The sequence below is a fragment of the Danio aesculapii genome, chromosome 4 (genome assembly GCF_903798145.1).
Source record: "Danio aesculapii chromosome 4, fDanAes4.1, whole genome shotgun sequence".
In the NCBI taxonomy this organism is placed as follows: domain Eukaryota; kingdom Metazoa; phylum Chordata; class Actinopteri; order Cypriniformes; family Danionidae; genus Danio; species Danio aesculapii.
Window position 1 is genome coordinate 23191440 of NC_079438.1, and position 13162 is coordinate 23204601.

The 13162-nt window shown below is 37.8% G+C and overlaps 1 non-coding gene across 1 annotated transcript; it reads right to left on the reverse strand.

The window, feature by feature from the left end:
- Positions 1-2322: 2322 nt before the first annotated feature.
- On the reverse strand, positions 2323-2396 carry trnan-guu (transfer RNA asparagine (anticodon GUU)). The gene has a single exon. It is a non-coding gene; the product is annotated as a tRNA-Asn (tRNA).
- Positions 2397-13162: the final 10766 nt, after the last annotated feature.

The following is a 13162-nucleotide window of genomic DNA, read 5'->3' on the forward strand; positions in this document are numbered from 1 at the left end:
CGCTGAACTTTGTCTCACTTTGTCTGCTGGATGAAGCCAAATGAAAGCTGCCAAAAAGAGAGAGAGAAAGGTAACAGAATCACCCAACGTGGGGCTCAAACCCAGGTCACTGAGACTAAATGTCTCATGCTCTCCCACCTGAGCTAGCCGGGCTTGTGAAACACTCATTCTAGCCACTGTTTTGATCAACACCTTCCCTACCTGTGTAAAGTTTGATGCTTATTTTAAATCAACTGGAATAAGTAACTTGGTCGAGCTAGGCACTGGACAACACACTTCTGCTAAATCCTGATGTCATCTTGTAACGCCAGACAGCACGTGGCCCAGGATCATTGCCCGGTGCACGAGTTAGCAGTTGCAAGGCAGCAAAAGCCTTTGTTCGTCCCTGGATGGGCTCAAAGCAACAACCTTTCGGTTAGCAGCCGAACGCGCTAACCGATTGTGACACAGAGACTCAGACTGACCATACCAACTGTGGTAGAAATGCTGAACTTTGTCTCACTTGGTCTGCAGGATGAACCCAAATGAAAGCTGCCGAAAAGAGAGAGAGAAAGGTAACAGAATCACCCAGCATGGGGCTCGAACCCACAAACCTGAGATTAAGAGTCTCATGCACTACCAACTGAGCTAGCCGGGCTTGTGAGATGCTCCTTCGAGAGAAAGTCACTGTTTTGATCAATACCTTCCCTACCTGTGTAAAGTGTAATGGTGTTTTTAAGTCAACTGGAATAAAAAAATTGGCCAATACAGGTACTGGACAACAAACTTCTGCTAAATCCTGATGTCATCTTATAACGCCAGACAGCACGTGGCCCAGGATCTTTGCCTGGTGCACATGTTAGCAGTTGCAAGGCAGCAAAAGCCTTCGTTCGTCCCTGGATGGGCTCAAAGCAACAACCTTTCGGTTAACAGCCGAACGCGCTAACCGATTGTGACACAGAGACTCAGACTAACCATACCAACTGTGGTAGAAATGCTGAACTTTTTCTCACTTGGTCTGCTGGATGAACCCAAATGAAAGCTGCCGAAAAGAGAGAGAGAAAGGTAACAGAATCACCCAACGTGGGGCTCAAACCCAGGTCACTGAGACTAAGTGTCTCATGCTCTCCCACCTGAGCTAGCCGGGCTTGTGAGACACCCATTCTAGGCACTGTTTTGATCAAAACCTTCACTACCAGTGTAAAGCTTGAGGCTGATTTTAAGTCAACTGGAACAAGTAACTTGGCCGACCTAGGCACTTGACAACAAACTTCTGCTAAATCCTGATGTCATCTTGTAACGCCAGACAGCATGTGGCCCAGGATCATTGCCCGGTGCACGTGTTAGCAGTTGCAAGGCAGCAAAAGCATTCGTTCGTCCCTGGGTGGGCTCGAACCACCAACCTTTCGGTTAACAGACGAACGCGCTAACCGATTGCGCCACAGAGACTCAGACTAACCAAACCAACTGTAGTAGAAACGCTGAACTTTGTCTCAATAGGTATGCTCGAAGAATGCAAATGAAAGCTGCCGAAAAGAGAGAGAGAAAGGTAACAGAAACACCCAACGAGAGGCTCGAACCCACATCACTGTGATTAAGTGTCTCATGCTCTCCCGACTGAGCTAGCCGGGCTTGTGAGGCACTCATTCTAGGCACTGTTTTGATCAATACCTTCACTACCAGTGTAAAGTTTGATGCTGATTTTAAGTCAATTGGAACAAGTAACTTGGCCGACCTAGGCACTTGACAACAAACTTCTGCTAAATCCTGATGTCATCTTGTAACGCCAGACAGCACGTGGCCCAGGATCATTGCCCGGTGCACGTGTTAGCAGTTGCAAGGCAGCAAAAGCCTTCGTTTGTCCCTGGATGGGCTCAAAGCAACAACATTTCGGTTAACAGCCGAACGCGCTAACCGATTGTGACACAGAGACTCAGACTAACCATACCAACTGTGGTAGAAATGCTGGACTTTGTCTCACTTGGTCTGCTGGATGAACCCAAATGAAAGCTGCCGAAAAGAGAGAGAGAAAGGTAACAGAAACACCCAACGTGGGGCTCAAACCCAGGTAACTGAGACTAAGTGTCTCATACTCTCCCACCTGAGCTAGCCGGGCTTGTGAGACACTCATTCTAGGCACTGTTTTGATCAATACCTTCACTACCAGTGTAAAGTTTGATGCTGATTTTAAGTCAATTGGAACAAGTAACTTGGCCGACCTAGGCACTTGACAACAAACTTCTGCTAAATCCTGATGTCATCTTGTAACGCCAGACAGCACGTGGCCCAGGATCATTGCCCGGTGCACGTGTTAGCAGTTGCAAGGCAGCAAAAGCCTTCATTCGTCCCTGGGTGGGCTCGAACCACCATCCTTTCGGTTAACAGCCGAACGCGCTAACCGATTGCGCCACAGAGACTTAGACACCAAGGCAACTGTAGTAGAAATGCTGAACTTTGTCTCACTTAGTCTGCTGGATGAAGCCAAATGAAAGCTGCCGAAAAGAGAGAGAGAAAGGTAACAGAAACACCCAACGTGAGGCTCGAACCCACGTCACTGTGATTGAGTGTCTCATGCTCTCCCGACTGAGCTAGCCAGGCTTGTGAGACACTCATTCTAGCCTCTGTTTTGATCAACACCTTCCCTACCTGTGTAAAGTTTGATGCTTATTTTAAATCAACTGGAATAAGTAACTTGGTCGATCTAGGCACTGGACAACAAACTTCTGCTTAATCCTGATGTCATCTTGTAACGCCAGACAGGGCTTGTGAGATGCTCATTCAAGAGAAAGTCACTGTTTTGATCAATACCTTCCCTACCTGTGTAAAGTTTAATGGTGTTTTTAAGTCAACTGGATTAAAAAAAAATTGGCCAATACAGGCACTTGACAACAAACTTCTGCTAAATCCTGATGTCATCTTGTAACGCCAGACAGCACGTGGCCCAGAATCATTGCCGGGTGCACGTGTTAGCAGTTGCAAGGCAGCAAAAGCCTTGGTTCGTCCCTGGGTGGGCTCGAACCACCAACCTTTCAGTTAACATCCGAACTCGCTAACCGATTGCACCACAGAGACTCAGACACCAAATCACCTGTAGTAGAAACGCTGAACTTTGTCTCACTTGGTCTGCTGGATGAACCCAAATGAAAGCTGCCGAAAAGAGAGAGAGAAAGGTAACACAAACACCCAACGTGGGGCTCAGACTGTAGTGGCAAGTTGCGCTGGATCTCGACAAACATCTTCTAGGTTTCAAAAAAGAGGCTGAGGTCTTCGAAGTTCTCAAGTTGAAGCAGTTTATTGTTACAGCAGAGATGGTCGATTGAGCTCTCTCCCACTCAATGTCCAAAAACCCACAGTTTATATACAGTTTCTTATCCATAGGTATCATGAGATATGATGTAACATCACCCTATTCCCGGCTCCAATAGCATCCTAGCTTTTTAATTAATGGCTGTATGTTTTTCTGTTTTTACATATCTTAAAGGTCATATAGCATGTGCTAACAATCATGTGTTTGTATATGATCATGTTGTTTTCATGCTTTCTAAATGATTCTCCTTATGTATGTTATTTTGGCGAGGGTTGTTTTTGTCTTGTTCAACATATACATTGTCTAAATGTATTGCATACGCTCTGTCATAATGTTCTCACTTTGGCGCATGACATGCTGTGCTTCAATTGTAAGGCCCTCAATTATAAGGCCCTGCATGTTTGTATGTCTCTTCTGCATTACTTGAATATAGGTATTTCTATAAGTTTTAACAGTGTATTTTAATAGTAATATATATTTTAATAGTGGCAGATTATATAGTGATTACATAATAAAAGTTCCACTATAAATCCCCCCTCAGGGGCTTTATCAAAAAAGTCCCTTTCCTAAATCCCTCGCTGAAGTGCAACTTAAGAATCTAACATTTCGCTCAGTTTTTAACGTTCTTGTGCAACCAAAAAAGTTGCCCATCTACATCCTTATCAATTGTCAGCATCCTTGCGCCGCACTTCAGAGGAGAAACGGAACCAAACATCTCCCTCCACTTTTGCCTTTAGAAGGAGTAAAAGATCCCGCTCTCCCTAACTAAATACTTTCTTGGGGACTTCAACACTCAACAATTATTAGTCATGTTAAAACATATGCTTTGTCAGCTTTGCTCACAGCAGTGGTTATATACCATATATACTTGATTAATCAACACACAAGAGAAAATCTCAATATTTGCAGAACATTCATAGCACCTGTAAAAGAACTATATCTGATGTTTCATCCCACGTCGCCAGAGGTACTTCGGAGTACTGTCTGGTGTTGGTGCAGACAGTAGGTTTTAAACCTCCAGTAGATTCTGCTCTTCTTCTCCTTTGTTGCTGGATTCTGGAGTGTCCCTTGACCCATAGTCATCTTCCCTCTTTCCTCGTGTACATCTGATATCAGCTCCGGCAGCTTTGATGAACTCCTATATACACAGAATTTTATACTAGTAAACGGGTCTTAAAATGATTACACAATCTTTCAGTTCAGTCCATTCTATTTGCATTTTCCTGTATTAGGATGATGCCTCGCTTAAAACCATTCTCTTTGGGTTTTAAAGCCTTTATAAAATTAGTAAAAAGCTAAAGAATTAAATTATTATTATTTTTAAGACATTAAAGATGAAAGAAATTTAGGGTAGTAATTGTTCTCAAAACTCATCCAAATGTTCCAAATCTGGCCCAAGAACTTAATAGACATGGTCTCTGCAGTCATGCACAGTTCTATTAACTCGCACATCGACCATCTGCTTGGCAGCAGCTTTAGCTATAAATCTGAGAAGAGGGATAACACAACAAAAAAGAATAAAAACAAATATAGCAATTCTTTTGAATATTCCAATCTTAATTATTGTCCAATCGCAACTATTGTCCTAATGATCCATACATGGAGGCAAACTAGTCACTAAAGTACTTATCCTCTTCAGCATTCTCTTTTACTTCTTTCCTCAGATTTTCCAATTTTCACATGGCTTCAGTGAAAGATCCACCTAAGGCGGTATTATTTGGAATATAGGAGCAGCAAAGGGTGCAGTGATTTACCAAGCCATTTTATTTGTTAGGGCCAATTATTCTCCTAATACTTTAACGTCATCATTTGTGTAACTTATAAATCTTTGTTGGTTGTAATAAATGTAGTTAATCCACTGTAAAAAAATGTCATTGCAATTATCCACACTATTATAGAGTCAAGTCCTTCTTTTGCTATATCTCTAGTTTTAAACTCATCTGGTATTACACTAGGTTGGCCAATGTGAACTTCTGAGTCAGGTGTATATTGTCTCTTAACTCGATGCTTCCAATTCTGCTGTCTTTGTATGTCATTTTGCTCTTCAACTCAATCAGTTATTATCACTTCCTGTATTAGTTTAACTCTAGTACAAATCCCTTTCCATTTCAATGGAATGTTGAGGTGTAATATTCCCCTTCCATAGATCCAGTAGTAGTCTGCTATTTGTTCATATTGTTGTATTAAGGGAAATCATCTTGGCAATTGGACATTTTGTCCAGTGCATTTACCAAGTGTGCTGTTAGCCGTCCTATCGCCTTTTTCTGAAACTGGCAACATTATATTCCTTATTGTAGCTGTAGCCATTTGGAAGGTTTGCATATAAACATTTTCTTTTCCCCACATTTGTCAGTCAAATGCCAAATTATTGCACAATTTCCTTTTAAATTTTCTCACATTTGTCGATCCTCTTGTTTGGTTATAACATTCATATTCTAATTTCTTATTGCATATTTGTGGGAATCTCTCTTGTTGTTGCTTGAACTTTAATGTTCATTTGCTTTCTTTTTTCAACCTATCATTGTTCTCTAATGTAAATTTGGTGCTTCCTATAATATCGAGACATTGGGCCTGGCAAAATGGGCAGTCACAGTACAGTATACTGAATTTTGCACAATGTCTATAATCATAAAAATTTACAACCACTATAAGTTTTTTCAAAAGTGTTTGTAAACATATTGGGCAATTGAATATTTGTAATTTTCTAACTGTATTTTGCCCAACAATACCAATCATTGTTATTAGTTTTTTCTAAGAGCTGATCATCTGAGATCTGGTCATACTCAATTTCTTTTTAAATTGCATATCATTTTGATTTTCATACATATCCTCTGGGTCATTATTTTTCTTCAGACGATTGTTCTTTACCTTCATTTTGTTGTGGGATATTCACCCCTGTCCAAGAAAATTAAGAAGTCAATTGTTGGATACTCTTGTCTGACTCCATCAGACTGGGATAATCCTTTACCTTTGGAGAAGTTACCTCTAGGCTTTCACTCATCTTCATTTGCATCATCATCAGCAGCAGCAGGAACATCTTCCTTCTGTCGTTCACTGTTCTGTTCCTGTGAATGAACAGCTTCATACATGGCAGTTAGTTTTCTTATAAGACAAAATTCTTATTTGCCAATGTATTAGACAGGACATTAGCGTTCCATGCAGTGTTAAGTTCCTGTTTCTGTTAGTGTACATGTAAAAGCTCATTAAAGCATCTGTTTACACATCAGTCTAGTTTAATAATCCAAACTTAATCAAGTTTAGCATTTTCACATATTTTTAAAAAGAGCTTTGGCCCTAATGGATCTTCTTGTAGCTTTTGACCAGTCCTTGTGATTGTGCATGATAATTTCACTCTAGCCTTTGAATTATTCTTAATTAACAGTACTTCTTTAACATTTTTATTTATTTGTTTGCTTATTCATTTAATCACTTATTTAGCTATTTTTAATTTACTTTAATTACTCTAAATACTTTATAAATGCACATCCATTATTTGAAATTATTTCTGATGTTATTCCAGATGTAGAAATCATAGTTTTTCTTATTAGAAATATAATTAATCACCACAACCTGTTTTTAATCCTAACCTGTTAAGTAGTACAAACATGTATTTCTTGCCTTGTACTCATTTTAGTATAACCTCAAAACCCTCACTAAATGCTTGAATGTCACTTAAGCTACTGGTTGCTGTCCCTTTCCTCACATTATATTTAGCACAGATGTAACATGGGCAAAACTCACTAATCACTGCATTTAATAAGGAGACCAATCTCCTTGCTGTTTAATTTTTCCTAATACTTTACCCTTGATCAAAATCATGTGCATCTGCAATACGTATACTGTACTTAGAAATGCTGTTGGTGCAATTATTCCTTTATGTATAGGCTATAGACTATGTCTTTTCCTCCCTTTCATGCTAGATTGTTCACAGAGATCTGTTTGTTGTTTAATTTTCACAATGTTCTTTAATTGAGATTGTAGCTCTAAAAGCACTATAGGTGACTTACTACCTCACATCCTGTCGCTTATTTACTTTCAAATCTGCTACAGTGTTTCCTTCAATGACAGACTAATTTATATTTCATCATCTCAAATGCCTTTATTGCATCTGTGTTTCCTGTTAATTCAGAACTGTATTTTTGCAGTCTTTCCTGTTTCATAAATTTTCTCCAGTGCTGTCTTTTGTAAAATTCTTTGCTCTATCAATGCTAAAATCAGTCATCCCTAAAAGTCATCTTATGTTATCTGCATTTTAACTGAGCTAAGTCTATATGGAGATAATTAAATCAGCTACATAGTGTAACAAACTACTATTCATCATAAGATCTTCAGGCACTTTGGTGTATGTATAATTTTCACCAGCAAATGTAAACACTTATTGGTACCTACCCTCCTCTGCTAATTACCTAAAATAAGCTGAACAGAAATGAATTACTTAACAATATTTGACATCAGGAGGAACATTTGTTCATAAAATGTAGGAACCTCAGCTGGAAGATTTTCTCTCATTGATTGTTCTTATAGCATCTGCTTTTTACCGGCTTTAATGCAGCATAATTAAAAAATTAATTTAAATTAAAATCAAATCTTATTAGTTACATACACAGTCATGCCTGACTTGAAATATATTTTAAATCGAAAATATCCAATGATTTATTTCATATTATAATCACTAGGTGTTAATAATCATACTCTCAATAAAACTTCAATATTGTTTTTATAATCATTTCAGCATTTTTCTTCTTTTCTCTGCAGATGTGCATCTGGTTTAATTTTAACCCTCACTATACTGGTTAATTTTCTAATTATAAATTCAAGTCCAGCAATGATAATACTTCTTTAAGTATTTAACACTGCACTTGTTTAAATCATTTAACTTCTGAGCTATTTGTTCATTCAGATGTTGTATTCATTATTGTTTCTCTTTCTCTTGATATTTACTTCTTAAGGCAAGTCCATCTTACTGATTGGGTTCACAGCTTTTATGTATTTTTTGGAAGTTGTCTAAAAAAATCACTGAATCTATCTGGTCTGTTTTGCTTTAGTCATTAGTCTCCAAATTTACTTCCCAATTTTTCAGTTATATGGCTATATATGAAACAAAATCTTATTATATTAAACCCCTTTTTCCCCCCCAAATCATCTTTTATTACACTTAGAGCTTCTCACTGTTGACTTATACTAATGTGCTGTTCTTTTTTCCTTTAATTTCTTCCTGGTATCAATTTTCTAAGTCTAAATCTCTTTCAGGATCATACATCTGCATAGACAAATTCTGCTTTTTACTAGTCCTGCTTCAGAAATGTTTAACTCAATCTATTTTCCCCATTATCAATTGTCTTACTTACATCTTCTATCTGTTATAATTAATAGATATTATCTTTTTATTCTGTAATCCTTATTTAATTCAAATTGCTTTTACTAAATGTGTAGTCCTAATTCATATACCTTCCTTCCTGACTAATTTGACAGGAGTCTAATTTGATTCAAGAAAGGGTCCACTTTTGTTTTAATTTGCAATGTACTTCATTTTCATCATAGTTCTACTGGGCTTTTGAGATTGAGTTTGCTAGGCCACAGCCAATCTCTCCCCCTCACACCCCGAGGCAACTCTTTCATAGATGGTGCAGTCTTTGCATTGTTGCATTCAGGAATCCCCACATTTCCTGCATTTTGAAGGAGTTAAAGTGTAGAGCATTCCTCCTTCCTCTTGGTGATGGCTTCTTTTTCACCCAGCTGATGTTGCTGGAAAGCTTAGCTTTTTTGATCAGTTTATCAGTCTCTTGTTTCTCCTTCTTTAAGTGTCTCTTGAACATATGTGGATGGGTCAAGTCTCAGTAGTTCTCTGTATGCAGTGCCTGGCTCACTGCTTTAGTTCATGTAATAAGAGTCCACAGTCAACAATTTGCTCCTTGTGTTTCTCCAAACACCTTATTCTATTTCCCAGTGCCTTCAGGAATGTCCGGCAGGCGAAAAGACAAGGACCCTTCAAAGTCCATCTCCGTGCCCCTTAATTTAATATATACATTTGCTTAGTTATTATCTAAACATTTTTCCACTTTCCCATGTTTCCTTTATCAAATAAAGACTCCTCTCATCTATGTTCTTCTCTTTGCTGCCCAACAGCTGATTTTTCCTAATATTTATTACTAAATCATCTGTATTTTGTATTAATTTTCTATTTTGTTAGTTTTCTTCTAATTCCATTTCTTTAGCTTCAAATTGTGCTTAACTTATTTATTTTTCTCCTAATTTATTCTAGTGTTTTCTCACTAGTTGGTCTTTCTTTACATTGTTTTAATTTCTCTAGCATTTTCTATAACTGTTTCAAGTTTACAGTACATATTTCTTACTCTTTTTTCACACTCATCATTTTACTTTTTATCTTTTGTCTTATTCTTTTCATTTATAATTATTAGTTATTTTTCAGAGTTTGTATTTACTCACACACTGCTTACATCAAATGTTCCTTCCTTTTGCCATTATTTTCTTTTCTGTTCTCTTTTTGTTGAGTATTTAATTATAAATTATTTATATCTTAAATATTCATTTTTTTTCTAAATTCTAAGTATTATTCCTCTCTGTTCCCAAATGTTTAACTTATTACTTTATTCTTTTATATAACACATTTTTTATTTTCCAAATTGTATTTACTTAACCATATCCTACTCTTTACACCTCATTAATATTAAATCAGATACTATTATTCACTAAATTAAATTCTAAGAATTTATATTATGATCTCTTTGTAACTACAAATGTCAACCTATGTTATATACTTCTCCTTAATTTAACATTTCTCTTTATATCTTTCTATCTGAACTGAATTCATTTATTTCCTAAATATTATAATATCTTCCCTAAACTGCATCAGTCTCTTCTATATTTTCTTTATTACACAATATTTCACAGTCCATCTTTATATTATAATCTACAATGATGATTCTTTTATCTCACTCTATCACAAACACAGAACACAAACACTTAACCACACTCTCACATTCTAGTCCCTCAAATTTAGAGGACTCATTCACTTAACATTTGTCCCTTTATCTACAGGGCTCATTCAGTCATTCATTCCTCTCAGTGTACCACAGAGTGTCCATCCCTGCCATGCTCCACTTAAGGGACTGTGCAGAAGGGGGGCTCTGCCTGTCCACCAATATGGAATTTTACACAACCATTCACACAGATACAGTCACACACAAAACTAAAGCAATAACCATAGGAATTTCCTTGCGCACGTCATTATAATCCAATCTGCTTTTAATCTCTTAACTGTCACCACACATTCAGAACTCACTCTTGAAATCTAAATCTGTTCTATGTATATCCTATATTATTAAAAAACTTCCCAAATCTGAGTAACAGTTACTAGTTAACGTCTGTCGCTATCAAGGCCTCTTAACGAGCAAACACAGATCATTTGCATGCAAACTATTCTTTTTTTTTATCTGGAATCCAAACCTCCCTCTATTACTTTTATTTCTTTTGGAGGAACAGTTAAAATGTCTTTATCATCACAAGCAGGTCCTGGGAGACAAAACAAACTTCGTTCCATGCAAAACTGCTTTTCTTAATTGTTGTGGCCACTTTGCTTGCTTTGTCCCTCCAGCACAGCATGTGCAATTTTAATTCATTCTCTAATCAATTAATATTTTATATGTATTTTAATCTCTTATAATACTCACTTTCTCTCACACTACACCTCAGTAATTTCTCTCTAGCTCTCATCGTCCTTAAACACACACCCTACTCATGCTTTAACCTTCTAGATCTCTTACCACATGCATCCTCATTCACAAATGTCTCAGCATTTACTTTCTCATTCAATCTAATTATCTGTTCTAAAACATTCCCCATTCTCTTCAGTCCAGACCACATACATATATAAAAACACAACATATAGACTAACACAGGTCATCCACTGAGATCCAGCCCTCCCTGTAGGTGCTTTTGGGATCAGATTAAAGGCCTCCTCCCAATTTCCCTGCCTCTATCGGGAGAGTCTTACTCAATCCACAGGCGAGTACAGAGACGCGGAGCGCTCCTTTGCTCCAATCACACCTACAGCAAGCGATCATTTCCAGTGCTACCTCGCGCGCCTTGCTCCCGCCTCTCGCGTAGCAATCCATGCATGTACCTCTCTTTCATACGCATATAATTTACAGCCATTCGTTAGTATATCATACAAAGCCATTAGTTTGTGCATAATTTACAACCATTTGTTAGTACAAGCACATACCTTGACAACCTGGAAGACCTCTTTTTCTTATAAATAGTTCATTTCACTATTCTTTTATCACTTTATCAATTACTTTATCATTCTTTTTATTAATTTAGTCAATTCATAGGTTCTTTTTAATGGTGAGGTATTTTAAAAGTCAAATTCAGGTGTCCCGTCCACCCCACAGCACACTCATCAGAGAACCAAAACAAAGCAAAAATCTGCTCACCTTTTTTAATCTGCGCGCTATTTGGTCTCTGCGTGAGTTTCTGCCAAGGATCGGCCCATTGACACCTTCCTTCGACTATCCTCAGTCCAGCCCCACGTTGAAAGGCGCCAAATTATGTAGTGGAAAGTTGCGCTGGATCTCGACAAACATCTTCTAGGTTTCAAAAAAGAGGCTGAGGTCTTCGAAGTTCTCAAGTTGAAGCAGTTTATTGTTACAGCAGAGATGGTCGATCGAGCTCTCTCCCACTCAATGTCCAAAAACCCACAGTTTATATACAGTTTCTTATCCATAGGTATCATGAGATATGATGTAACATCACCCTATTCCCGGCTCCAATAGCATCCTAGCTTTTTAATTAATGGCTGTATGTTTTTCTGTTTTTACATATCTTAAAGGTCACATAGCATGTGCTTACAATCATGTGTTTGCATATGATCATGTTGTTTCCATACTTTCTAAATGATTCTCCTTATGTATGCTATTTTGGCGAGGGTTGTTTTTGTCTTGTTCAACATATACATTGTCTAAATGTATTGCATACGCTCTGTCATAATGTTCTTACTTTGGCGCATGACCTGCTGTGCTTCAATTGTAAGGCCCTCAATTACAAGGCCCTGCATGTTTGTATGTCTCTTCTGCATCACTTGAATATAGGTCTTTCTATAAGTTTTAACAGTATATTTTAATAGTAATCTATATTTTAATAGTGGCATATTATATAGTGATTACATAATAAAAGTTCCACTATACAGTCCGAGGCGCCCAGCCGTCGACTTGAGTGTACCCTGATAGAAACCGATGTTTAGAATTCTAAAACGCATGCTAGTTAAGATCACAGGGAGCTTCTGGGATCGCGAGAAATGCAAACGGCTGAAGTATAAGGTAGACTCAATGAGAAGTACACATGTTTGCAAACCTACCTAAAGATACAACCAATAATTCCGATTAGAGCGATAATGTGGAGAATATTGCTCTTGTGTTGAGCCCAATGAGCCTTGCATCTAAAAATAGAGCTAGCGTGTTACTTTAGTGATATCGCTTCGACTCACGCTGAAAATGGCGGACGTGAATCAACAAACTGAGGATATGATGACGCGCCTGTCAATCAATATTGGTGGGCAGGGGGACTGCACTCCTACGTAAAGTTGCGGTCGGTCTGAAAACCGCTCCAATTGCTCCACAGTTTTTTATGTTGTTAAATTTAAAAAAAGCACTGGGTGTGCTTATATCACCCCAATATGACGGTCTATACACCATACATGCACACATGTCTGTCCAAAAAGCTTGAAAAGTGGATTTTTTTCACCATAGGTGCCCTTTAATATTATAACAAATAAATAAAGTCTGGTATATCCAGATGCTACTAGCTAACAATATTTATATATTATACTATGTACTAAACTACACCTGTCTTATCTGC